Source organism: Mustela nigripes, chromosome 1 (assembly GCF_022355385.1).
Source record: "Mustela nigripes isolate SB6536 chromosome 1, MUSNIG.SB6536, whole genome shotgun sequence".
NCBI lineage: Eukaryota > Metazoa > Chordata > Mammalia > Carnivora > Mustelidae > Mustela > Mustela nigripes.
In genome coordinates this window covers 78140660-78164504 of record NC_081557.1, presented here as the reverse complement: position 1 = coordinate 78164504, position 23845 = coordinate 78140660, and the positions used below count along the sequence as shown (strand labels likewise).

General features: G+C 43.2%; 1 protein-coding gene across 1 annotated transcript in view; it reads right to left on the bottom strand.

Annotated features, from left to right (window-relative positions):
* OPCML (opioid binding protein/cell adhesion molecule like) overlaps positions 1-23845 on the bottom strand; it is a 517997-nt gene that overhangs the window by 18538 nt on the left and 475614 nt on the right. The gene's annotated exons all lie outside the window — the stretch shown is intronic.

Here is a 23845-nt window from a genome sequence, read left to right as displayed (position 1 = left end):
TTCATTATGTAGAAATCCCTTCATGGGACACCTGGGTGGCTCAGTCCATTAAAAAATCTGGCTCTTGATCTTGGCTCAGGTCATGATCTCAGGGTCATGAGATTGAGCCCCTAGTTGGACTCCATGCTGAGCGTGGGGTCTGCTTGAAATTCTCTCTCCCTCTCCCTCTGCCCCCCACCTCACTGTCTCAAAAAAAAAAAATTCCTTTGGATACAGAACACAAACAACTAACTACTGGTAGAACAAATAAGTAACCATTTAATAGTTTAATACAGATAGATGCAAAGCAGTTGATTCGGTTTCAAACTGTCCTAGAGAAGATGAACAAGATGAACTGGAGAAAAAATGAATATGGAAGCATTTTGTAACTGCTCTGCATTAGGCGCTCAATAAATGATAGACAACATAAGATAAACATCATAGCCCCATATGATGGACCTGTGGTCACCAGAACAGCCTTGTGGATTTAATACCCAACTTTGAGAGACATTCTGGAGGTTTTATTCCTAGGCACCTGTGAAGCTTGGAATTCATGATCAAAATATTGTAGGGTTGCAAAATATGTGTTGTTTACAACCCTCATGATGTGTCTTACAACAGTCTGGCTCCTCTGTCTTATCCCTTACCACTCTCCCTGTGGTTCAGTGCAAAGAGAACAGACCGTCTGTCTTGAACCCCAGATGTTTTCCCTTTTGTCAAAGCACCAGACTCCTGTGAAAACCCAGCCAACACAAAGGCCAGGGATGAAGTAGAGCCATTTGGATTTCTTGTAGGCCTGCTGCCTGATTCTTTTTTGTATTCCAGGCATTCGAGTAAAAATAGTTTTCAGGAGGATAAAAACACATTATAACTTCCCTCACACCCCCCCTATAAACATATTCCTATCCAATGGGTGTTCCATCAACTAAGTCTAAGTCCACCATGGATGAGGAACAGCAGGAAACTGAGGTGTAGGATGATGGGAAAGGGGTAGGGAGTCAGGTGCTTTAACATCCCGACTTTGCTCTAAGTTTCACCTCTTAGGAGTTTCCACCCATCCTGCCCATTTCCTCAGACCACTTGCTTTTCAGCTCCCCACCCCAAGTCCTAACTACTCACGTTCTGCCATCAGTTACCAAGTACATCCCAAGCAGGTGTGGGTCCCCTGGCAAAATATTTTTCACACAGCCCCTCTCTATATAAACATTCAGATTCATCCAACATAAGCACTATCCTGGTAGCCCAATCTCATTCAATTACATGAAAGAAATCTGGCACTGTCAGGAGGAGCAATCCTTTGCCAACCTCCTAGAACCTGGACCTGTGGACTGTGTCCCCAAACAAGCCCACAGGTGTGAGTTTGGGGATCTTAGGGAATCTGGTTGAATACATGTAAAGAATGGCCAAGAGTAGAAGTTGGAAACGCACCCTGAAGAGGAGAAACGGGGCTCAGGACAGGACACACACTCCCAGTTTAGAATCTGAGTGTCTCTCCTTAATAATATTGCTGGTGTTGGCTGCTCCTAGGCACCAGAGGAGGACTTAGAAAATGTCAAGGAAGACACTCTAGAGCATGGCGCCCACTGGGGTTGGGGTAGGGCCCTATTCACTGGGATCTCAAGGCAGTGGTGCTGGTCATAAGCCTGCCACCACAGCAGACACTTAATCATTCAGGCTAGTTCATATCTTAGTTCCTCAAGATTTGTTAGAGGGGTAGAAACATCTTCTCATTCTTTTTTCTTTACTTCTCTCAGATTTAACAGAATCTCATAATTGAAGAAGGTTTGGGGATCACTTATTTCAGGAAGTCTATGAGGGTAAAAATTGCCTTACTTGTTGAAATGATGTTGGTTAGCCAATCTAAGTATATAGCAATGAAATCAAACACACCAAAACAACTTCCCAAATTCACTTCGCCTTTTCTGCAATGAACAAGTATGGAAGAATCAAAAGGGTGCCTCCTTACTACTAAGATGCCATGATTTGTTCAAAATGTGCTACAGTGCATTTGCCACAAGTAATTAAACCCCACTGCATCTGACCAAACAAAAGAGCCACCTGCACCAGGCCTGGCGGGAGCCTCAGGCAGGGTCACTGAGCCCATTTCTGTGCAAAGAATAAGATAGAACCATACCATGCTACATAGTAACACTGGGCACACGTCTTAAAGATCCTGATAAGGCAGGTTTATAGATGCTATTCTCTTTGGAAGTGCTGGCTTGTGCAAAGGGACAGGATCACCTTAAAGAAGATGGAAGCCAGTGTGCTGGGACCCTAAGGTAGAAGGAGGGCAGATCCTGGGTCCTTCATGGAGGAATTACTGGATGATACAACCACCGTCTTGAAAGTGGGAATGTATTTTTCCTATTTGTAATGTTGTTTTTATGGGACACTTATATGACAGCAAAAAGGGAGGAAGGAAGAGAAGATTTCGTGTAAAATGGGGATCGTTACAATAATACTACCTCATTAAGTGAGAAAATGAATTTTGTCAAGTCTGTACTATAAAGTAAATGCTTTCCAGATTTTAATTTGCATATATATCCCTCTGGAATCTAAAAGATACATAGGTTCTGACTCAGTAGGTCTAGAGTGGGGCTGGGATTCTGCATTTCTAACCAGTATCCAAGGATCTCCATGTTGCTGCTCTGGGACCCACGCACTGGGCTGCGAAGCTACAAGGCACCAAAACATGCTCTTCTCAGCTCACTCTTGTCACCCATTTGTAATGATGTGGGTCTGCGAAGTGGCCGCTTGGTCATCAAAGCTTACTGAGCACCTCTCACGCTGAGATCCTTGTGGTGCCTGCATCTCAAGAGATACCCTCTTCGGAGTATAGCACTCAGTCAAGTGCACTGAGGTCAAGGATCTGGACCCCTGAAGATACCTGAGTGTTTACAGTCTTACTAGGAAGTGTGCATGCTCTCAGTTTTCTTTGCTAAGAAATGGGAAGAGGACATTGAAGCCACTCCCCATCTTAGGCCCACTGGAAGTGATGGAGATGTCATTTTTGTTACTGCTTTGAATACTAGGTAAACAAACTGAAGTTGCTAAATGCCTACAGACCTAAGAAACTGCAGGGTCGAGCGCTTTCCCTGACCTCTTCTGTTCCAGTCGCAGTGTCAAATTCTGACTCCATCCTACAGCAAAAGGGGCAGAAGGCAACAAACGTTTTAATCCTCTTGTGTTTGCCAGGAAGAAAAACTGCTGATGTGGAGGGAGAGGAAAGAAGACAGGCAGGAAGAAACTTGAGGGAAGAACAGGAGAGGAAGGAGGAGGAGAAAGAAGAGGATACTGGTACGAGGAAGGAAAGAAAGATGGGGGGGAGTGCCAACAAGATGGCTTGGGTGTCACTGGAAAGACTCTGAAGACACATTCAAAAGGGATTAAAGGAAAAACACAGGCTAAAAGACTACAATATTTTCTCTGACGAAATGTATGAAAATGGGAGTCCCAAATCGGCTTCACAGTTTTGCTCTGTGGTGAGATGTCCCTTAATAAGCCAATAACCCAAAGCCTGCCCTATGCATTCAGACATCCTCATATAACGTGATTGGAAGCAAAAGAAAGTGAATTCTGAATCATTGGCAGAAATATATTTTTAGAAAGGGGTTATTTCTTCCCACAGACAAGTACTTGTGAGAAGGTAAGTTCAATTCACTGTATCAGTGAGATTAAGATCTGCAAGAATACAAATGGGGCCATTTATCAGGGGATGAAGGAGGTCCCTAGGCCAGGACCCCTCAGATGCAGGACGCGTGAGTGAGCCCCATGGTTCTGCGTGCACAGGGGGGCTTCTTCTGCGGGGAGGCAGATTCTGACCCAGCCACAGACTGTAAAGAGCAAGCCATGGCCACAAGCAGGGCCTGCCATCTTAGAAACGAAGTAGCAGACTGAGAAACTGCTTCAGGAAAGGACCTCTGGTATGACCTGCTGTCCCCGACATCACCTGCAGTCATTTTACTCACATGTACCATGAGAGAAGCTCTGGGTTAGATGCTGGGTGTTGGGTGGAGACAATGTAGAAGACAAGGCCCTTGACCTTGGGTAGTCTACAATCTCGTGAGCCTAGAACTCGGCAGTGTATATTTTTCTATCCCTAGACTCATTTTTTCAGTTCCTAATTGTTTTTACATCCCTCTAGTAAATATGGTGGGCTAGAAAGATTTTTTAGAGCTGGAAGCAACTTAAGCATTCAGGGATGAAGAGACCAAATAGGAAAACTGGACGAAAATCTGGATGCATCCTGACCTGGTTCTTCTTCTTTCTGTCCCCCTTCCCATGCTGTCCTTCTCAGCCACCACTTTTATGCTTGATTTTTTTTTTTTTTTTCCTCACACAGGCCCTTAGAATTTTACAGTTCTAAGCACCAAAGGGCTCAAAGATTTTAGTTTTCTATGTTTGTTTTTTTTTTTTTTTTTGATTATTGTCCCTGATGGAATATCTTCACCTATTCTGCATAAATATCCCCAGGGATGATTTCAGAGGGAGGCCCATTCCTTTGTTAGATTATTTGCATCATCCAAAAAAAAGTCATCCTCATATGACGCCAGAGCAGAGCCTGCCTGGCATCTCCCTTTGAAATGATTAAAAGTAGCCTTCCGGGTGTCCCAGCCTCACTGTCCCTCCTCATATGCCACGGAAAGCTGCCACTCTATCCAGGGAAGGTTAAGTGTCAGCACCTGTCACAGCTTTTTCCGTGAGGCCTGTCAGGAGGTAGCTCACAGTGGCACATGCCTGGGGGCAGGTGCCTTGAAGGAAATGAACATGAGGAGGATGAGAGTAGGGAAGAGGGGTAAGAATTTAAGGGCTCATCCACACAGAGCAAATGGTTTTCTGAAGACACGGCCAGTAGAAAGAGAACTCCAGTGGGAAAGAAAGGAAGAGAAAGCCATTGGGAGTGGAAAGCGCATGAGCACTTGTGGCTCACACAGAAGGATTTCTAGAAAAGCAAGAACAGACATTTCTCTGCTCCTCAGCAACAGGGGTTATTACAGATGTTCCATAATAACACTGGACTTGGAAATTGGGAATCCATTGTCCAGATGATCATATGAACTCTTCTAACCCTTTTGATCCATCTTGGACCATAGCTTCTTGCCTATTCACTAACACTAAGTATTCATTCAAGCTATCAAGGAACTGAGATTTTACCCCTGTAAGAAATGCTTAGTACCATTCTTCAAAAAAGGTGTGAGTTGGCTGTCATTGACCATATGCTAGAAATCCTGCCCAGAGGTCTGGAGCAAGATAAGTCCAAGGAAAGGAACTGTCTGGAGTAGTCCCCTCCCAGTGGCTTCTGTGCCCTTGCCATGTGTAGGGCAAGGTAGATGTCAGAAGTGCTTGAGGGGTTGTGTTCTGAAAGCTTGTCACTCATCCATCTCTCTTGAGGATTCTGGCCAGTAGAACATAATCATATCAAGTGAGCTACAAACAGATCAAAATACGAGCTTTACTGCTATCAGGCTGACCCACAATCTGGGCTTGGCATCCAAAGATGACACAGGTTCTTGCTTTTCTCCCTGTGAACTAAGGACATCCAGACTTGCTCAGTAGGAGTACTTGTCTTGGGTATTCACCTACAGGACAAATGTTGGACCTGGGAATAAAGGCTATATTGGAATAGAGAGTCCAGAGTTTATGGAGAACACTTTGACCCAAGCAGAGGTAGATCAGGAAGGTGATGGAGAATCAGGAGTGCCATCTCACTTCTAGGTGGTCTTATTCTGGCATGACAAGGTCCCGTGGATGCTTAACAAATCACCTTATCAATGACATTACTCACCATCCATGAAGGAGACAAAGAGTAACTGAGGTGGAAGAAGGGACTATTACTCCCAGAGATTATAGGAGATGCTGCCTTCTGGAAACCTATAGGCTAAGGAGTGGGTTTCTCCCTCCTTCCCAGAGATCTCATGATATCATTCTCAATCACAAACCTCCTGACACAAGAGCTTCCTTCTCCTGAAGGACAGAAACATTAGAAACATGCTTGAGTAGGAACAAGGATAAAGTCTCAGAATTTGGGACAATATGGCTCATGTGACCTTGGTTTTGTACTGTTTTCACTTGCTTCCTATATGGTAGCCATCCCATTGTCTAAACTGCAAGTAGACTGAGAAGGGATTACAGCTTCAACTTCCTTGAACCCTGTGTTTATCTCATGTAGGATGAACATACAGCATCTCTTCATTCTATGTGCGATGGGCAAGGGTTTGGAAACTGAATCCCCTCTAAATTCCCCCTCTCTGCATAATCTTCTCTCTCTCTCTGCCAGGCCCATCTCTACCCTCTCTATCCTCTCTAACCCCGTGACTCTCCTTAGAATGCTGTTGGGAAAAAGCAATTGTGGGCTCCCCCTCTTTAATTAAACCAGGGCATGTGGATAGCAGTACATTCCATCCTTGCTTGCTCCCAACTCCCAGATACATCCCTTTGCTGCTGGAGTTAATGAAAAGTGTGATAAACCTACTGTTTCATTTTCCCTTAATTAATACAAGCAATTGAATTGTGCTAAAGTCATTTTGGTTTGGAGACTGAGCCTCTGGTTCAATGTCTCACTTGCTGGCGGTGACAAAAACTCTTTGTCTTGGGCTCAGATAACCTTTCTCAGGCTATGGCCACCAGGACCTTGCCCAAGGGAGGGGTGGCTTGCTCCTGTCCAGGGCTGCCTTGCTGGCTACCTTCCCTGAGGTAGACAGCAAGTTGGCTAATGACAAGATCAATATGTGACTGTGAAAGTCAGGTGAGCTTCTAGTGGGGGAAAGAGTACATTAATAATGCTCCTGGGAAATGGGGCTCAAAGGAATTGCCTGGAAGTGGTGAATTTCCTAAGTCTTTGTCATTTTCTGATGGGACAGCTGGGATGACACAATAAGAGAAGGGCTCAAATGACTCTTCAGTGGGACTAAACAGAAAGATCAATTCTGGTACAGGGGCTCTCTTTATCGGAGGTGGAAAGCCAGAAGCAGGGGATTTGAAGGGGTTTTCCTGGTAAGTGGGGTCAGGAGAATGCAAAATTAAGAAGCCTCTGTACAACGAGGTCGAGGAGGGAGGGCCTAGAGATCTTGTCTGAGGTGACACATGATATCATTCAAGGAGCACTTTAAAAACAGACTCTTGAGCCCATGCTTACAGACTGATTGAACTAGCCCATCACTGCCATCCTCTAAACACTGTCCAGGGCACTCAAATGTATAACCAGAAATGACACCCCCAGTTAATACATGGAGAACTCCCATGGCCTTTACTTGCCAAGTGCCAGCTAGTTCTACTTATTGACTCCCAGGCATCCTCTGACATGAAGACATTCAGAACCTACCAGTCGATAAAGCTCTGCACATCTCATAGTGTGCTCAGGCCTTCTGCTGACAATCCACTGCCCCTTATGAGAGATAGTTGGGATGTCAGCAGGTGACTCAGGGAGAGCGGGGCCTTGCAAGGTAATGGCAGCCAGGCCTTCATCAACCCACAGTGGATGGGGATGCCCAGATCCACAGATGAAGAGAATCAGGACAAGAGTCAGTCTTTCCAAAGTGAAGACATGTAGTTAGTTTGGTCTTTGTGTTCTCTTTTCTGAGATGAATTCATTAGCTATAAGAAAAATCAGGACATGAGAGTTTTATAATCTAGATCACCCTGTTGACTCAGAGGGAGTAGTCCTGAGTGGTACAGAAAGAGCCAGGGTACTGGCACACATGTGGCACATTCCCTTTCAGTAGGAGTTCCAAGTGCATGCTGGATAAAGAAGAGCAGAGATGAACACACACACACACACACACACACACACACACACACACAGAGAGAGAGAGAGAGAGAGCTTGAGGGCACAGAATTCAGAAAACCAGAATTTCTCATATAGACAGACAAATGGCTGGAGGCAGAAACTTAAATCCATTTGGAGAACAGAATAGCTGAGTTATTGATGAAATGTTAAGGATATTTGGAAAATTTTTCTTTATTACAACTATTTTTTTTCCTTCACTACAACTATTTGCACTCTGAGCCAACAAGGTTATTTCATAACAAAACAACTAAAAAGTGAAGGAATTCTGTACTTTAGTTGAAATAAAATACTGTTTTAAAAAATAATCGACACTTTTTAAAAAACGAAATTAAGCCACTGAATGAGATACTACTTCCTCCGTGCATGTATTTCTTGTATATGTCTTAAGAAAGTTTGATTTGACCTTGCTTGCATTAGCCTAAGCAGAAATGACCAGTTACCTATGCCGTTTCTCAAAGAAAATAATATTGTGGAGGCACAGACATGTCCCATGCCACTACATGGTCATTAAGTATCCAACACCAGAGGGGGCTTGAAAACTTGGCTTCTTGAGCTCACAGCAAGTCTTTTTGTCAGAATCTGTTGGGGACCAAGTGGTGTCCCAATTCTTCAAATTATTTCTAATAACAGAGCAACATCAGACCAAAGGCTGTACCCCTTATGTGCTTTGGGAGGAATTAAAACTTTCCTTCCCTAGGTTTCCTTCCCTAGGTTTCCTTCCCTAGCTTGTCTTCCCTAGGGATTAATGTCTTCTACAGCAACACTAAGAAAGCCTGTGTTATTTTTCAAGTAGGGTGACCTACTATTAAGTCCATCCAGTACACTCTCAGTGGACACCTATTTTCCAACACTCATTAATTAATGGTCACTTCCACTCTCAACAGTGTGTTTCTCTGGATGACAATCTCTGTGGCCACTGTACTTCCAGCTTATGGAAACGCTGGCCATCAGGATCTGCCCAGGCTGCTGCTTGTACCTTATAAGCCTATGGGTCTTTTCCAATACTCACACTTTTAAATTCAATGAGAGACAGTGGTCTGGTCCCCAAGGAGATTGTGGATTTTCAGATGTAGAACTCTGCTGGATGAGGGTCCAGAATGACTGTGTGCTCTCTTCCTCAGAGCTTAAGAATCATGAGCTAACTACTTTTCTGTGGGGTTACAGGCTAGAGCAGCTGCTTGGAACATAGGTCCAACTAGAGTGAGGGCATGAGCACTGCAGCCTGCAGGATGAAACCAGCTGGAGTTCAACAGATGCTGGCTCAAAGTCCTGGCAGTTCAGATACAAGACCAGATCTGGCCTTCTGAAACGGTTAGGATGGCCCACAGCACTCACAGAATCAGCCGCAGGGCCTCTTCAGGCTACTGGGGAGATGCTCTTTTGAGGAAGAACAGCCCTGTGTCTGCGGATGAATCCTTGATGCAGCCTGACCTTTCCTGTGTTCTCTCTCCCTTCCTCTTCTCTTAATCTCTACATTTTAGCCTCTCCCCAGATGAACTGCCAATAGCACAACCGCATAACAATGGTGCTAATTATCAACGTTCATTAATATTTTTAAAATCCTTGTATTTGCTTCCAGGCAAAATACCCACTAAGCCAAGCAGCATACTTGGCATGCAGGCTGCAACTGAGACATTCTGCACACTTCATGGAGCTGGAGGGCCTGAGCTCTGAAGCATCACAGGGAGATAACTAGGCTCACGCACTCAGCTATAGCAGCCATTGAAAGGAAGAATTAGGAGCTGTGCACTCAATGGGACAATGTCTCTGCCCTTGGGGCCAAGAGCCCTTGATGTGATGTTGGGTCCCTTTGGAAACTTTCCAGTGAAGGGCCCTCTGTATCTGCACCTTGTGCTATTCTGGGCAAGTCTGCCTGCTTCTTATCATCCAACTTGCACACTTATTAAGCTGATCTCTCATGAAAGACAACTATCTTCCTAGACTCCTTTCTTAGCCTCATCCCCATAGAAGTCACAATACCTATGGTCTTTATAACTCTGCCAAGAGCAGGAGTAATTGGAGAAAAAGTACTGAACTGGAGACCAGAAGACCTGGATCTAATCCTAGGTTTGCCGCTAATATGCTATATGACTTTGCGTAAATGTTTTTAACACCCCAAGTCTTCGTTATTTCTTTTCCTATTAAATAAAAACATGTACTGGATGATTTATAAAGTCATTTCTAGTCTTTTGTAACTTAGCAATACAGTCCATGACCAGGAATCCTACCTAATTCCTTATGTTCTGGAAATATGACAACTGTGATGCTGATGGGCAGAGTTCCTACCCAGAAGCTCAGGGTCACTGACCTATATGGAAACATAAAAGGTTTCCTGCAGTCAAGCCTGCACACTGCAGAATTGACCTAGGCCACCCTACCTTTTTTTGGGGTCTTGACAATGCAGGCACAAGAATAAAGACACCACAGCAATTTCAAGGTGGCTCTCATCTGTCATTGTGCTGTCGCTGCTCGGTGACGGAGAGGAAAGAGGTTTTGACAATTATGAAGGACTGTGTGTGTCTGAGGGTAATGTCTTGTATTAATGGGGGAAATTAATTCTTTCCGTTCCCTTCTAAGAATCCTATTCATGCAGATTTTGACAAGTAGCTGTTCTTGTTTCCCTCGTCTCAGGTAGGTTGGAGTAATGTCTTATAGGTATCACTAATCATCCACTTATCTGATTTGAGACCCATCTTCATGGGTCTCAGGGTACACTCCAAATGCACGAAAATGATGCTTCTTTCTGCTTCCTGTCCTCCCCTGCCTTTGCTAAAAATATCCCTTCTTAGTTATGTGGCTCACCTCACTAATCCTTCCCAACCAGCAGACAGACACTGAAAGACAAAGGAAAGGGGACCTTGGCAGTAATAAAGGCTCAACACTCAGAACCACAGCCCAAATCTCTCCCACACCCCCACTATCAGAAATTACCTATGGCTATGCCAGAACAGAACCAACAAAATCTGAGAGGCCCTGTGACAGTTAGTGTTATGTGTCAACTTGACTGAGCAAATGGATGCCCAGGTAGCTGGTAAATACGATGCTGAGGTGTGTCTGTGAAGTGTCTCTAGGAGAGATGAGCATTTGCTTCGGTAGACTGAGTAGAACAGATTGTGCACACGATTGTGGGTAGGCATTATTCAGTCCACTGAGGACCTGAAGGGAACAAAAAGATGGAGGAAGGGTAAATTCTCTCTGCTTTTCTTGAGCTAGGATGTCTGTCTTTTCCTGCTCTTGGACACCATATCACCAGGTTCTCCTGGTCCTTATACCAATAGGCCTCCCCACCTTCTCCATTTATAAAGCCCTTGGCCTCAAGGCTGGGAGTTACCCCATCTGCTCACCTGGTTGTAGGACCTTGAGACTCTGACTGAATTATGCCACCAGCTTTCCTGATTGTGCAGCTTGAAGACGGCAGATCAGGGGGATTCCCGCCTCCACAACCACTCAAACCGATTCTTATAATGAATCTTGTCTTATCTGTCTCTCACTATATCCTCTTGGTTCTGCTTCTCTGGAGAACCCTCATGGACCTAATGGCCTAATGGACACCTAGGAGTCTTTACTCTGCCACCAATTCCCCAAGAATTCTGGACAATCCACTTTACTTCATGCAGCCTCGGTTTCCTTACCTGCAAAATGAGGGCACTGAGCCACTTTGTTTCTTAGCTCCTTAACCACTGCTCTTCTCTCCACTTAATTCATGCCAGTCCTTCTAGCACAGTACATAGGGATGCTGCGATCTTATCATGAGTCTCTGGACAGCAACCAGCATTTGATCAAGGCCCAGTGTCCCTGGGTAGGGAAGTTTAGATGTGTGAATCCTGTTTCTACCCTTGAAACCTGAGGCTGGCTCTGGTTCTGGAATATGCCACAGCTAAGCACATTGCAAAAGATGTGAAAGCTTGAGGCTTGTCGGGCTCTGAAATCCCCTTGCTAGATCTCTGCTGTGTCCCTCTTCCTCCCTGCCTTTGCTGGGTTTCCTTATGCTTAGTGGTCCTATACGCCCCGGCAGGCCTCTGTCAAAATTAACACATCTGACCCGGAAAGGGAGAAAGCTGCTGAAAATTCCTGGGTTTTTTTCCCATTGGCTCAGATGAGTTTGTCCCTTTTGTTTTTGTGACTTGAGGAAGCATGGAGCCTCTGCCTTCTTGGCAGACAATGTCAGTCTGGAGGAGAAAAGCAAGGAGGATTGTAAGGGCAACTAAGTTCCAACAAGACCGGCTTGGATTGAAGGATCCTGGACAAAAATGGGGACTTTAGAAGGGGCTGGTGCCTGGAGCCTAGTAGCTGTGGATTTCTAGGAGCTTTTGAAGGGACCAAGTCCGGATGCACAGTGTCAGACACCTTCAGACCAACCCTGAACTTGTTCCACTTACATGCATCTCCAGAGGGTTTTGTTTTGTTTTGTTTTTCAATTATAGAACATTGTACCCTGATGCTAAGTCATGAAATTAATGTAAGTAACACTGTGGTATTTATTCACTGCTGCATATGATTCACATATGAATGCACAGATACACGTATGGTATGTATGCGTAACAGTAGAGAAACATTCAATAAAGAAAGTAAAATACAGAGCCGTTGCCATTCTGACACTGATTCTGATGTGTGGGTTTCATCCCCCACACTGAGCAATTAACACCAGCTGGGTGTCCTTCATTTCTGACACTATCTACCTGTAGGTAACATCAGATCCCACCAGGGAAGAGCTCAGTCCCACAAGATGGCCCTGATCCCCCACTTCAGATGCCAACTGCAAATCCAGGTTGCCCTTTGTGCTTCTGACACACTGGCTGTTGATCGGAGGTTTCTGTGACCCCTGCTTGGGTTTGACTGATCTGCTAGAGTGGCTCACAAAACTCGGAGAGATATTTTACTTACTAGATGATTGGTTTATTATAAAAGGATATAACTCACAAATAACCAGATGGAAGAGATGCATAGGGTAGGGAATGGGGAAAGGGGCACAAGATCCATGCCCTTGGAGTGAGCTCTCCCTTCTCCCTGATTCTGGGTGTTCACTGACCCAGAAGCTCTCTGAACTCTGCCCTTTTGGGTTTTCTAGAGGCTTGATTACATGAATGAGCAAATTGCTGGCCATTGGCGATTGAACTTAATCTCCAGTCCCTGTCCCTTTCCTGAGGTGGTGGGGGGGGAGGGGAGACATTCCAACCTTCTAATCACATGATTGGCTGCCCTGGCAACCAACCTCCATCCTTAGGTGCTTTCCAAAAGTTTCATCATTAACATAACAGAATGTACATTTCTTGTCATCACAGGAAGCTCCAAGGGTTTTCGAAACTCTGTGTCAGGAACTGGACAAAGACCAGATATGTATTTCTATTATAAATCACAAAATCACATCCATTAATTTTGAGCTTTCCTCATCATTTAGGAAATAGCACTATTCTAGTTCATGAGCAATCTCTAGTTATCTGTGCACATTTGAGTCTGTCACTTACTTACCCACCCAGGCCTCCTGCTTCTAAATTATTTCTAAAAGCTTTAGGTCTAACATTTGATCATCAATAGCTGGTTGAAAAAAAGTCCTCCTTCCAACTCTTGATTCAAAATGTGCATGTGTGTGTGTGTGTGAGTGTATGTAAAGAAAAACGGAGCAAAATAATGAATAAATCTCACCTATAATCTCAGGAGAAGAGACAAAGATATAAGAAAGCCCAATGAGCCTTGAGCCTGGCAAATCAGAAGGCAATTCATCTTGAGAAGAAAACAAGTGGTATTTACATTATTAAATCACAATTACAAAGTCAATCAACTGCAGAAAAGAAGAGACCATTTCCATCAATTATTACTGAACTGAACATAATTTTTCAATCACCAGCAGATTGTAAATGGGGGCTACAGCTCATCCAGGAACTCTTCTATCATAGGAGTTATTAATCAGGTATTAACTTTGGCGAATTAGCAAGGGCACCGATGAGATGGTGGGGAAGCAGGATACAGAGAAGACAGGAGGAAGCAGCCAGGTTAATTCCTGAGATGGAGGCACAGAGCACTTGAGAAGGAGACCCGCAGACAGCCCCCAGATATAGCCAGTGATCCTGCTGTGTTAAAGAAAACACTTGGCTCCTGTGTTTTCATTCCAGAGAGTCAACACATGAGCAGGTAAAAATAAGTAAGTCATGCACAAATTATTGGCTGCTTAGTTCTCGTGCAGGAGAGCTGTAAGGACTACAGTATGCATGGGGCCTGACCACAAGGAAGCTCTGGGTTTGGGTTGCAAGGCTGACTGCTGACTCCCCACCAATATCGCAAATATCTGGGTGCTTCAGTACTGGTGCAAGGTATAAACTGCCTGTCTCATTAGAAGTTCATGCACCTTTGTGGAGGACGAAAAAGCACATACAAAAGACTTTCCTGTGTACTTCTTTTAATATACTGGGCTTATAATATGAGTCTCAGTAATAAGTTCTATCACTCTAGTGGCTTACTAGGTTCTCTGGTCCTCTGTTTTTTATCTTCCTCTATCTCACCACTTTTTAAAACTCTGGCCTCACTGGATTTCTAACCATCATGAATAATCTCTAATTCCCCCAAGCCTCCAAACTGGGAGTTCAATCCCCCACTTTGTAGCATGGCAGGCTGGTCTGCTGAGAAACTCATGTGTGTTTTATTCTCCGAGTTGTCGAAGCCTAGAAAAAGATGAAAAGGGTTCTCTCTTCCCCATCCCCAAAAGGTACAAGGCTTTGTGAGTTCTCCATTCCAAGCTTCTGACGTCAGGATTGTTAATGACTTTTGTGTCACAGGGTCTAAAGCAGTTGCTAGGCACCCAGAAGATGATTACCATCCAGGATTTTGTTTTAAATAAACAGGAAAACAAAAAGTCCTGGCTCAGGAATGTGGGATAGGCCAGCCGGCTTGGGGGGAGGGGATGGCTAGCCAGGTGGTAAGGTTTGCAGAGGTGTCTCCACCAGAGCAAATCACCTGTTCGTTCCCCACGCAGATGATGGGTCCAGAAGCAGAAGTCTCCTTGTCCTAGCTCTTTGTCTCCCTCCCTCTCTCCCTTCTTCCTTTATTCAAGGAATGAATTGTCCCTGAGGAACTCCCACCACTGAGGACTGAAAACTAGACATTGTTTCCTCAGCATTCTGGATAATCGAGGGAGGAAAGACAGTCTCCCCCAAACATCACTTAGGCCCCATCAGGGGCTCAGGAGATTAACTATAAATGTACCAATGATTCTTATAACTGACTTTTGTGGAAGAGAAATCACACGTGCTATTCTCCTTACATTTCCCCCCAGTAACTGACTTATCCTTGGGTCTCAACTTAGATTTGACTCTTTCAAAGATGCCTGCTGCACTAAGTATTTCCTTTTCAACCTTCTAGAAACACTTGTCAGCCTTCTCTGCCCTGCTTTCTTCTCGGAGTGCCTGATTTATATGGGCTACACCAACTGGTTCCTTTGCTTTTGGTTTCTGGTTGGGGTGACCACTAAGAAACCCAACAGGTGATTCGAAGAAGGAAAGTGAGCTCAAATGTGAATTTTCCAGGATGGTCATCTCCCACAACAGAGTCACTTCATCGAAGATCATGGCTTCTCTCTAGGCAGCCCTCTCCACATAACTCCCCACTTTAATCCAGGAATTGCCCAGCTTCCCCTATGGCCTGGCACAAGAACAATCCTGTGTTACAAGCTTTGGGTATGGGTGCACTTTATATGCCCTTTCTATACCTTGTAAATAATTCTCTTATTAAATCTCCCTATAATTCTTTACAATTCAGTGTGTCATCAGTTTCCTCCTGGGGCCTTGACTGTTTGACCCTTAAAGTCTTGGATGTCCCTTCTCTGGGCTCCCATAGAACCTATACTTATCATTACATTTATCCCTGTAGTGCGGTAATGCTGAAGTTGGTGACTCTACACCACGGGGAACATTTTGCAATGTCCGGAGACCCTTTCGGTTGGTGAACTGAGGGTCAAGAAAGGGGTGTTACTGATATCTAGAGAGTAGAAGTCAGGTGAAAACTAAAGACCCCACAAAGAACAGGAGAGTCTCTGACAGCAGAGAATTTTCTGTACCTAAGTAGCAACAGTGCTGAGGTTGGGAACCCTGTAATGGAGTGTAAATGCAGGGTTAGTCATCCAAACCTCCCTCTAGAAGGAAGCTCAGTGAATGCAAGGACCATCCATCCGTGCCATGCAGTGACTTCCCTGGGACCTTGTGCCATTCCTGACCCCTGGTAGGACTTCACAAAGAGTGGCTGACAAATATTAGAAATCAATGAATGAATGCACTAAAGAAACCCCGTTTTTGTTTTCCATCCTCTAACTGGCCAATGCTAAAGGTAAGGTAGATGGACTCAGACCTACCTATAAACCTAGCAAGAAGTAACAGAACAGAAGCACGCGGTCTGAACCCCTCACTGGGAGTTAGAGGAAATATCTGGCAATCTTTAGTTGTGGGAGGGTAGTGTCATCAGATGAATGGCACCTGAAGCAGGCTCTGACATGTTTGATTTCAGCAGACAGAGCTGGACTAAGATGTAAGTCAGGAAAGCAGCATGAGCAAGGGGAGGAGGTAGGACAATGCTGGAAAGCAAACCGTAACTTACTTTATCACTCTGACTGCTTTTCAGAGGACAATTACTGATGGCTCTTGGTTAGAGGATTCTGGCTCCAGGGGGAAAATGCTGTCCTGTTAAATGACCTCAGGGAAATTGTAGTCAGGAGCCAATAGATATTTTCATGTTTTGCTTTCTCACCAGACTTTCCCACTTTCATACGATTAACAAGAAAAGATGCCCACTGTGTACAAAGCACATGATGGGCAACATAGGTGGGATTTTGGGAGGAGTAGGAAGAGGATGAGGTGGATGATATTTGAAACATCAGGACTATGGGGCACCTGGGTGGCACAGTCATTTGAACAACCAAATCTCAGGTTCAGCTCAGGTTGTGGTGTCAGGGTCATGGGATCAAGCCCTGCCTTGGTCTCCAGGCTCAGTATGTAAAGTGCTTGGGAACCTCTCTCTCTCTTCCCCTTCCTCTAATGCTGTCTCGCTCTCTCTTAAATAAGTAAATCTTTTTTAAAAAAGTAAAATAAAACTCCGGGCTTGGCAAATACAAAATCAATCAACATCTTTTGAGTTGAACCCTCCTGCACACATTGTTTCATTCTGGTTTCATTTGTGTGGTCTCTAATTTTAGACTCCAAATGTTGATAGGCTCGCTCTTCACTTCTGGTTCTAGCTTTACAGACCCAGCTTCTTTCAGACCATAACCTGCTCTTGGAAAACAAGGTCTGAGTAAATCAGCCTTTGTGTCTAAGAACTCGGAGAAGTTAGCAATAAGAGGAGTCATCGTAGAAGTTCGGCTGTGGAAGTCTGATTTGGAAGGGTAAGGACCAATGCTCAGTGAGCCAGAGGCCACCTTTCTGAGGTCAGGCTTCAGTGGGCTAATATCTAAGCAGGAGCCACCAAGCACCTCATCATCCTGCCAGGCGGCCCCTTCACAGTGGGGAAGCTCTGCTGCCTTTTCCATGAGCTGCGCACAGTGACAGCCCCTCTGAGAGGTTCTGGGGTGAGAACAGAGTGCAGATATTAAGGAAGGAACCAGCACCCTGTGCCCTTGAGGGATGTGACGGCAGCAATCCCCCACTGGGTTGAAATGGGGTTTGTGGTTTTGTACAACCAATTCTAGGAGGCCTGATGAAGAAAGGAGAGAGGGACTGCTTTCACATCCAATCAAGCTGCTCTATGGGAAACAGGATGAAGTAACTTGTGGGAAATCCACACCAGCACATAAATTGCTTCGTGACTACAAGGATGTATAATATCTGTACCCAGCCAGTTTGCACAGCACCTGGCAACGATGTGATTTTCAGTCTAAAATGTCTATTTATTATTATTTTTTTTCCAGCAGGGCTTAATAATCATACCCTGACCCCAGACCGAATAAACATGTCAGGGGCAGTGCCAGGATAACATCTGATTCACCCTCTTCCTGGGATACATCTGTAATTTTATGAACAGAGTGTAACACGATTATAGTAGAATGTATCACATAAACTTGGATATATTGCAGGTCAAAACTGTCTCCTAATACCTAACAGGGACATTCTTTAATGGCCTGATCTAAATCCTAGGATCCTAATACCAACATTGAAAAGGAATTTCACTGAGTTTGTCCATCCCATTTCAACGTTATTGTGAACCCCTTAAATTCAGCACAGTACCACAATACTGCTTTATGTGGCAAATGATCACACACTCATGAGGCAGATGTCTTGGAAATACTGTGAAATGAGCACAGGGTGGCCACTGAACTCAGAGAACTTAGATGTTACAGCCGGAGGTCCACTGTCTCGGATACCTCATTGCCAAAGGAATGCCCTTGTTAGCCAGGTTGGTTACCCTGTTCTGATTTCTCATCTCTGGTATTGCTCTTAGAACAACTGATCCACTTCCACGGATAAGACTCTATCAAGGGTTTGAGAGGGGAATGGTAGCAGAGATGGCATATAATGGTTACCCTCCCTGTCAGCAGGAAAACATATTCATTGCTGCCTCCCCCAGTGTCAGAGAGATGGGAGTCCAGCACTGTTGACAGCCTATTTCATTCAGCCCCAAAAGGAACCTTTATGCTTTTGGTTGTAGCTCCAATCTTCAGACAGTCAAACATTGGGAGAAGTGAGTAATCAGCAACAAGACCAACAATGGATTGTTTCCTCTAATAACTGCTTCTAACAAGGCAGAAACAAATAGGACCTGAGATCCCCTTTGCCAAAGGTTTAATTTTCAAGTTTGCCCTCAGTCAAGATCCCCTTGAGATGTCATTCAAGGGAGCCATTGTCTTCATCTGTTGACCTGTGTAATTGTGAATGTCACACCTTTCACCTTCAAAAGAGTTTCAGTAATACATTATATATAGGTGTGTATATATATATATATATATATATATATATATACACACACACACATATATATATAATATTATTTATAGGTATATATTTATTATATTATAATATTATATTATTTATAAGTATATATACATTATTTATAGGTATATATATATATATATATATGTAATACATTATATGATAACACTACATTTAAATCATCCCAAACTCAGAAGTTCTCTTGTATTTAAATATGTTAAGCCAATTGGATATCAGCTGACACCATCTTTGAATAATTCCTTCTTTGCCATTCATTCCTTCATCCTATATATGAAAGTTTACCTACTACACTTGCTATGATCCCTGCCTTATGAAGCTTACCTTTTAGTAGGGAAAGAACATCAGCTCATATAACAGATCATATGTGTTAGTGGTTAGTGGCTATGAAACCTGTTTTTAAGTAGCAGAACCCTCTGTGCCAATAAAATCCTACACCGGAAATTCATTGAGCTATAAAAGCTGAGGTACTCGTTTGGGGTTGAGGTGGGGAATGTGGAGGAACCAAGGACCTAAGTGCAGGGATCATTGTCAACCATTACCCTCTCTCTGTTTCCTTTACTTGTTCTCTCTCTCAAACCTTCACAGTGGGGGTTCAGAGAACTCCTTGGCTTTTTATGAACTATAGTTAATGATAAACAGGTTCCCATTGTTATGCAGAACACAGTCCAGTAGGAGAAACAACACAGAAACAGATATAATATTAATTAACAATGAAAGATTTAGGTAGCAAGTCAGAACAAAAGAAAGATATCCTATGCTGTGTGAATTAAACAGCTAAGAATTCTGATAACCCTTAAAGGAATTTTAAGGCAAGAGAGGTCACACTAGGCTGGAAATGTTAAAAATAGTTTTAGTCAATTATTTTAGGGTTTGTGCATTTTAATTGGAAGAAAATTCATCCATCTAGGCTAATAGCCTCGTGATGTGTCTTGTTCATTTCCAAGTACGCAGTTGTCAGTAGCAATAGAAGAGAGCCGAAAGGACTTGAGGTCTTCCCAGTTAGCCCATAAGCACATTATTCATCCATTTATTCAGTAAGTGATAAATGATTCTACCCGTGTTTCATGCAGAGGGTGGTGAGGGTGGAAGCCCAACCGACTTCCATCAAAAAGCAACATAATTCACCTAAGTCATCAAGTGTGGAGGACAGGACAATAGTGAACATGCATAGTGCTTTGAACTTGTCAGGGGAAAGTTATCAAGGAAATCTGTGGTATTATCATTGTATTGTTCAACATAGTCCAGTTAAAATAATTTGAAGTTTTAAACAGTACCTTTTATAATACTCTTTGTAATTCCCTGGTTGTATAAAAATGTATTAATCACGTTGTTAGACTGCCAATGCCTGTGTCAGGCAGTAGGAATACAGACAAGTGAGACAATCCTCATTGGAGTCTTAGGGTCATAAAGATGATTGCAATGTGGAGTGTGGTGAGTTCATGAAAGGGGAAGCTAGGAGGCATAGGAGCAGAAAGGGCAAAGAGGACCAGACTGGTGTGGAAAGTCCCAGGAGGACCTGAGAGCTAATGAATGAAGAAAAATTAGCACAGCCAGGAAGTTCAGAAGTGATATCCCCAGCAGAAGTGGGGCAGGGGTTGGGGGGTTGCTCAAGGTATAGACATAGGAGGGAGTCCAACCTGATAGGAAGCACAGGAGCAGAGGTAGGGCCACATGGGAAGGGCTTTGAATGCCATCTAAGGAGTGGTTCCTTCAAACAGGTAACAAGGCACAATAACAAGAGGTGTAAGACACATACCCTGCTCATAAAAAGCTTACACTGTAGTGGTTGATTAGGGACACACACACACACACAAATAGAGTTAATCACAACAAAATTCATCTCCTCAACATGTATGCATGGAAAGCCTACTACGTTCCAGGGCCTGAATAATTACTGATCATAATGCAACAAATAATATAAAAATCCCTGCCAATTAGTAAATTAGTAAATAGCAATCAATACATAACAAATATAACATCAAACAGTGATAAGAATTATGCAGAAAGGTCAAAATAATAACAACGATAATAATAATTAAAATGTACCAAGTAATTACTGTCTGACAAGCACTTGCCATGAATTTTCCATTTCACTTTCTATGAAGAAGGCTATGGTGTACCCTCCCAGATTCCTTCTTTGGACTAAAACACTCACTTCTCCACCTGTAGGGAGTGCTATCTGCTAAGTCCCCTCAGGAAATTAGGGTGGCGGCTGGTCCTGACCAATGTTATGTCCCTTTCCTTGCCAGCATGAATCTAACCACTGACTGCTCCAGAGGGATGGGCCCTTGGCCTTGATCAAAGTCAACTCTAAAGGCCTTCTTGGCACCAGAGACCGTATAGGAGGGGCCTGGGCTTCTGCTACAACTGCTGTTCAGTTCAACTTCTCCAAGACACTTAACTTGCTTGCTGATGCACTAACAGAGTTGTTGCCGACAAAATTCCCAATAAAACTCCTATTTCAGTGTCAGAGACTATTTCTTAAGGAAAGCGCAGAAGATACTTTGGAATCACTCAAGAAACTGAATCGCAGGCCAGTCACTCGGCCTGGGTCCCACAGTTAGGAGAGAGTGCTCTTACTCCCCACAGCATATACCTTCTGAAGCAAGATGGACAACCATTGCTATCATTGCTCAGAGGAGGATGGGGATGCGCACACAGCTGCCTGTATGGTGTTAACTAGAACTTCTCTCCGAGACTACTTATCTGACAAGACATTGATTCCAAAAAAATCCCAAACATCTCAAAACACTCATTTTCTCATTCAACAAACATCGAGCACCTCTTCTGTGCCAGGCACAGTAGTATACATGGGGGCATGCCGAGACCAGAGCACACACTTAAGAGCTTGGGTTCCAGAGAGGAGAACTGGTTACGCAGCCCACACACCAGCAGTGCATTGGAAATAAACACAACGTTGGGTGAGGAGCTATGGGAATGGGGAATGGGCTGTTCTATCCTGGGTAGTCAAAGACAACCACTCCGGTAAGGTAACATTTAAAGGAGACTGACACAGAGTAGGAAAACAATACCGGCGAATGTGGAAGTGGTAGGGGAGACAACAATGTTTGAGTAGGAAAAAATTAATGCCCTACAATCTATGCAACAAAGAGCATGCACAATTCCTAAAAGAACACCTCCAGAGCCCTCTCAGACCTGACTTACATTAGTATCAGGCAAAAGTTGCCTAAATCTGGTTAAACCCCCTTAATGGGGCTACCTATAGTATAACATATCCTGACCAGGGGCTAGAAATGCAGATTCTAATCTAGACTTGCAATTTAATTATGCCTCCATTCCTTCTACAACAGGTCAATCATGGTGATTCTTTACCAGCCTCCCTAGAATGATTATTGACAAGCTCTGATGCAACAATAGTAAGGAAAGAGTAAGATTCATCTGTCCCCAAAATATACCAGTACCCAAACCATTTGGTCTCAGGACGCACTAACACATAGAAATTTATTAAAGACTTCTTGGGGTGCCTGGGTGGCTCAGTGGATTAAGTCTCTGCCTCTAGCTCGGGTCATGATCTCAGGGTCCTGGGATGAAGTCCTGCATTGAGCTCTCTGCTTGGCGGAGAGCCTGCTGCCCCCTCTCTCTCTGCCTGCCTCTTTGCCTACTTGTGATCTCTGTCTGTCAAATAAACAAATAAAATCTTCAAAAAAAAAAAAAAGAAATTTATTAAAAACTTCAAAGAATGTGCTTTACCATTATACCATACTTACTGATATTCACCATATTTGATATTAAACTGAGACAAACTTTAAAATATTTAATGATTTGCCTTAAAATACCAATAACAAGCCCATCACATTCGAACATAACTAACATATTTCTATGGGAAATAAATACTTTCCAAATGAATAAAAAATTTATTAAGAAGAGTTATTGCTTTTGTGCAAGCATCTTCAATATCTGCCTTAACAGAACATAGATTTTCCTATCTGCTTTTGCATTCAATGTGTCGTGAGAGGTTGTGGTTCAAGTATATGAAAAAATGCAGTGTTACACAGAGATACACTTGGAAGAGATAGCATTTTGGTAGCCTTTTTAGATAATTGCTGATATTCCTTTTTGATAAACACCAAAACTCGACAAGTGGTAGTTTTTTAAGCCTTAATTTCAATATGAAATCTGAAACCATATTGATAAATGAACATTTTATACTCTGTTAGTTTAAAATCCACTGTCTTATCTTTCCCTTTGGATGGGTTTTTAATCTGTGCATCATTTTGGAACATTATCAGTTATTTAGAAAATTTTTATTCACTGATATATGTAGATCTCCAAATGTTGACATATTTCATTATACAAAATTAAAAAAATATATCATACCTGTTAATGTCACCACCAATTTCATCAGAGAACCTTTAGAACCTTTCCAGCTCATGGTAACAAATCCATGTTTTCCAAAACCGTAGTTTTAGCTTGAAAGTTCAAATTCTACTTTTGATAATTTTTTTTTAATATAACAAATGCTGTCTGTTGTTTTCCTCTAAGTGACAGGCTCACGTTATTAATTTCCAGGAAAATATCTGCCAGATCACCACAACCCAGTCTGAATAACCACAAGTATCTGTGATGTGTTCTTCCAACTAAAAATGCTCCCTTCTGGTAGAGGTGGGGAGTGCTACTTCAGCTCACAACTCAGATCACCTAGCAAATCATTTCTCCTTGAGAAACCATCATACTCTGTACTTTATGCGTACCTCTATTACATTTCATAGAATAGTAAAGTCATGTATTTGAGTGTTGAGATGTTGTAACAATTTTTGCTGCTTCAATGGGAACATTCTTAGTTCTAAGTTAAACTGCTATTCTTTTTTTCTTTTCTTTTTTTCTTTTTTTTCTTTTCACTCGGAATAAGAATACAATGAAGACTGGCAAAATTTGATGATGTTTAATTGATGAGTGCTAAGATTCTAGTATGTATACCCACTGCTGCCTTTGTCCAATTAGAATAAGTATCAACAAATTGAAAAAGGCAAATTATGCCTTAGTGATACTATGAAAACACTTTTGACCTCACAGAACCCCTGAAAGGGTCTTGGGGATCAATGAATCACAGGGTAAATAAATCACACTTGGAGAACTGTTGCCGAAATAGAAACTTTGATGCACTGAGGTGGGCAGGGCAGGGACTGTGGGAGGA